This window comes from Alexandromys fortis, unplaced genomic scaffold, assembly GCF_014885135.2.
Source record: "Alexandromys fortis isolate MF-2015 unplaced genomic scaffold, M_Fortis_MF-2015_v1.1 scaffold_18, whole genome shotgun sequence".
Lineage (NCBI taxonomy): Eukaryota > Metazoa > Chordata > Mammalia > Rodentia > Cricetidae > Alexandromys > Alexandromys fortis.
In genome coordinates this window covers 17,065,143-17,069,585 of record NW_026067897.1, presented here as the reverse complement: position 1 = coordinate 17,069,585, position 4,443 = coordinate 17,065,143, and the positions used below count along the sequence as shown (strand labels likewise).

Below are 4,443 nucleotides of genomic sequence, written 5' to 3'. Positions count from 1 at the left end.
ATGTGTAATGAGTAGGACCTAATAATGGTGATTGGCCTAGTGGGAAAGTGAAGTTTTGAAGCAAAGAGAGGAGCAAGGGAAAGAATCAGTATCGTGTGAACATCTTGATAGGGTCAGGGGCCCTGCACTAATGAGGTGATGGATTTGAGATAAAGTGAGTCTATAGCACGGCTGTGCACTTTGATTTGGGGGTAACCAGGTTCAGAGTAGAAGAGAGAGAGAGAGAACAGTCAATATGTATGTGGAGATTGAAGGGGTTGGGCAAAATAGCAATGCTATCAAGCTAAGTTAGGAAGATAGAAAAAAATTAGGGTGGGATTTAATAGGATCAGAAATGTATGTGGGATCAGAAACAATAGGACAAATGTAAGGAGAAGGCTTAGCAACAGCTGAAAAAGAGTCACGTGTTTCATAAACACTGGTGAAGGTCAACGGCTTTGTTTGTGTCTGAGCCTGACAAGGGCAGTCTGGGAGTGTCTTGATCCCACTCTCATATCTGTGCTGTCTGCACCTAGGATGGGCTACCAAGCTTGTACACTCACCTTGGGTCATCAGCCTTTCAAAGCCATCGCGGATAGCAGAAGATTTGTATTAAGTTATATTTATTAATAAAAAGACTACTCAAGAAAGAACAATCCTTAAAAATCTCACCAAGGCAAAAAGACACATTCTGAGTAAAAAAATATGATTAGGTGAAGTAGATATTATATGTGAAATAATAACCTTTGAAATATAGTAATAATTACAGGTAGGTCATAGGAGATTTCTTTCTAGGTTATACTCAGTCACGCCATGGCGTTGTAGGAGCTGAGCCATGAGCTCCTAGCTAAGTGGGCCTGGGCAGATAAAGTAACTCTGCAGAGTCTGTTTTATTGTGAAAATGACTTTCCCATCAAGGCTACAGTATGGACAGAGTGAGAAAATAAATATGAAATGATGTAGAAGTTGTTGGTCTCTCCAACCAGCATAGCCTTCCTTGGGACTAGCTTTTTGAAAAGGGGAGTTGGTTAAAATGATTCAGGTAAGCTCATTATTTTAAATAAAGTTCCACCAGCTCCTAGCCTTGATCAGTAAAGAACACTGGAAGGTGGCTGAATCCATGAAGGATAAAAAGAAATAACTATGTCAGAAATAGCTCCTTTTAATGGCTCCCGTGCTTTTTATTTTCCACCATAAGTTTTAATTAAAACCATTTGGGCTAGTCATGCTGGGTTATGCCTTTAACTCCAGTACCCCAGAGCAGAAGGTAGGTAGAACTCTGTGAGTTCAAGGCCAGCCCTGTCTATGGAGCAAGTTCTAGAACCCACCAAGGCTATGTAGTCAGACCTTATCTCAAAAAACCAAACCAAACAAATGAACAAACAAAAAACACCACCACCATCATCAACAACAACAAAAACACCATTAAAATAGTTCAATGCTTCACATGGATCATGAAACTTTAATAGTTACAAATTAGACTATCAAGCCAGGTGGGGTAGCAGGTGCCTGCAATCCCAGCAGTTTGCGAGGCTGAAGCAGGAGGATTTTAGCTTGGAGACAGCCTAGTCTTGGTGGTGGGAACTATTGCAAAACTGCATTAGAAACAGAAAAAAAAAATACTACTAGTTCTGAGGTGTTAATTCATTTTGTACATCTGAAAGAAGCACTGCATACTTGTATTCCTGTTATCTATAACAAGATTATAAAGAGATGGTATAAACAGTTATAAGTTAAAATACAGCTGGATTAGAAATGAAGCAAGGACAGCTAGATCTCTGCACAGCTGTGCTGTGCACACAGAGGTGGCTTAAGATCAGGTTTGGTTATGGAAGCAATTCAGCTCATCTTACAGGAAGCAAAAGCAGGTGCTGAATCGTCAAAGCTCCGATCAATTTTTTTTAGCATGTCTCTTAATTTCTCTGTCCCCTGATTTCTTGTCTTCTGTGCCTAAGGCTTGAACAGGTAATCACTTGAGGGGAGATCAGCGATAGATAGACCACGGAGGAAGTGTCAACAAACACAAGAAAGCAAATCTGGCCATCACTACATAGACAGTCCACCCAAACTGTTCAGCCACATACCCTTAGATAAACCCAATTATCACAGGGAAAAAACAAAGAATTCCCCGAATCATGTGTTCAACTAGCTTCTGCCGTTTGTATTCCATCTTGGTGGGCAGCGAACTCAGATGTTCCAGCATGTTTGGCAGAGATCAGTAGTGAAGCAGGGGTAGCTGATTCTTGAGTAAGGCTTGTGGGGTGCGGCACTGAACACAGCCCTCAGATACTGCTAAAATAACTACAGACGCAATACAGGAAATTGCTCCATACTTGGCCGTCTTTCAAAGTATGGCCAGCATCTGCCCCACACCTGTGCAGGAAGCCATTTTCCACCACACAGATGGGTAAGGGCTATCTCTTCTTTCCCAGCCAATTGTCAGTATTGAGAGTCTCTGATGAGTGTGATCAATCTCTGGAGCTGGGCTGGCCAGTTAGCCTAGGCAGAAGGTTGAACCACAAACCTCAGTGAGCGAGTTTGATCAATAATTAAATAAATTGTTTCTCAAACGATAGCGAGAGTGAAGCTGAAGTCAGACTGCACAAGGCAAGTGTTGGTAGTAGTAGCGGTTTGGAGTGTCTGGCCTAGGTTTGGGAGAGTTCTTAGCCACTGAGCCAAGGAGAGTGAACAGTCACGTTGTTAGGGATATCAGTTCTCCTGAGTCATGGTGGAAGAGATGGCTTCTCCATATGTTCACTACTGAGACACCATAGTCGTTAAGTTAGACTCAAGGACCACGAACACGACCAGCGATGCTAGAAACTTGGTTTTCCAGTCTTTAGGGATCAGACGGAGATTTGGTTGCACCAACTCCAGACTCCAACAGATGTTAAGACAAGAGACAAGAATGAGTGAGAATCTAAGAATCTACCTTCCAATGATCTGGGAAACTCCATTTGCCTTTTTTTTTTTTAAATCCTTGTTGTTTTCCAGAGAGGTCTACATATAGCTCAGTTACTTGAACCTGTTTTGTAGGTGAGTATTGACCTTGAATTTCTAATCCTCCTGCCCCTACCTCTCGGTTCTGGGATTACAGCCACCACCCCCAGTTTGATGTGGTGCTGTGGATCAAACCCAGGGCATTGGACACAGTAAGCAAGCATCCTACTAACTCAACTACATCTTCAGACCGCTGCTATGTTTGCTGAAGTATTTGGGACTGCAGTCCAACAAAAATTAGAAGGAATAAAAAGAGACAAATCTGTGGAAGCAAAAAAAAAGAAGTTATACAAATCTAGGGGCGTCATGCTTGGCCTCTTTAAATTTGAGGTTTTATTTTGACCTCCCTTTATACTAGTGAACCATTTCCTCTCTGCATTCATCAGAGTCTCGGAGTACCCCTACTTAGTGCTTACTTGCTCCCAGACAGTGAGTTTCTCCGGGGCAGAGGCGGATCATCTGTTTCTCCTCTAGCATCTGTTGGCACATAGTAGATTCACAGCAATTGCCAACATGGGGCTGTATGCTTATGATCCCAGCATTCAGGAGTCAAGAGAGGTAGAATGACGAGTTTGAGGCCAACCTAAGCTACATTGCAAGCTGAGGACAGCATCGTATATACACAGCTATGTCTCAAAATAAAAAGCCCCAAACCTCAAGAGATGGGAAAATCCCAGCAGCATACCAGGAAGTTTCCAGCTCGGTTGCAACTCTGCTTCCTTCTTTTGCTGCAGTTTCTGTGTCTGCAGCAGCAGCCTCGATAGACAAGGGAGCTGTACAATGCCCAAACTCCTGGCAAGACTGTCCAAGTCCTCCAGCTGCAAGTGAGGGACACGGAAGAGAACGTGCATCTTAATTTTTGGCATGAAAAACATCTCCCAGATGCTGAGCTGGGTTGTAAGTACCATCTGTCCTGCCACAGAGGATTAGAGGGAAGAACACCTTTGTCTGAATCCAGGGACAGTGCAAGCATCAAGATGAGCTGTTAGTATTAACTTGTCTGCACTCACCTGACTAATTGCCTTCCACAGAACCTGCCTAGGGCTTCTAGTTGGAAATCAGGCGGCTGGTGCCATGGCAGGTCTCAAATTCTCATGTGTTTGGTTACATTCATTAGAGAGAGTTCTGGAAAGGATGAGAATTAAACATCTTGGAGCTTATCCTGGAAGGTTTTAAGCCGGTGTACTCTTCTATTTGATGCTTGGAAAAATGACGGACTTCATTCTGACCTTGGGTTCTTTCAAACATTCCCTCTCACAAATTTTATTCCATCCACAGTGACTGGGTCTTGATGTTAGACACAAGGGGCACAAAGGGAAATGTGACATTATTTCAGGAATCTGGATATCCACTCACTGTCTGGGGTGGGGAAGGAGCAAGAAGTGAGGCCTATAAAACAAAATACAATGAACTCTGGCAACCAGCAGAATAGAGGTTCAGAAGTTTCTGGGCCTGCAGGGGAGG

General features: G+C 43.1%; 1 pseudogene; it reads right to left on the bottom strand.

The window, feature by feature from the left end:
• Positions 1-1,870: 1,870 nt before the first annotated feature.
• Positions 1,871-2,182, bottom strand: LOC126514954 (signal peptidase complex subunit 1-like; annotated as a pseudogene).
• Between the last annotated feature and the right edge of the window lie 2,261 nt (positions 2,183-4,443).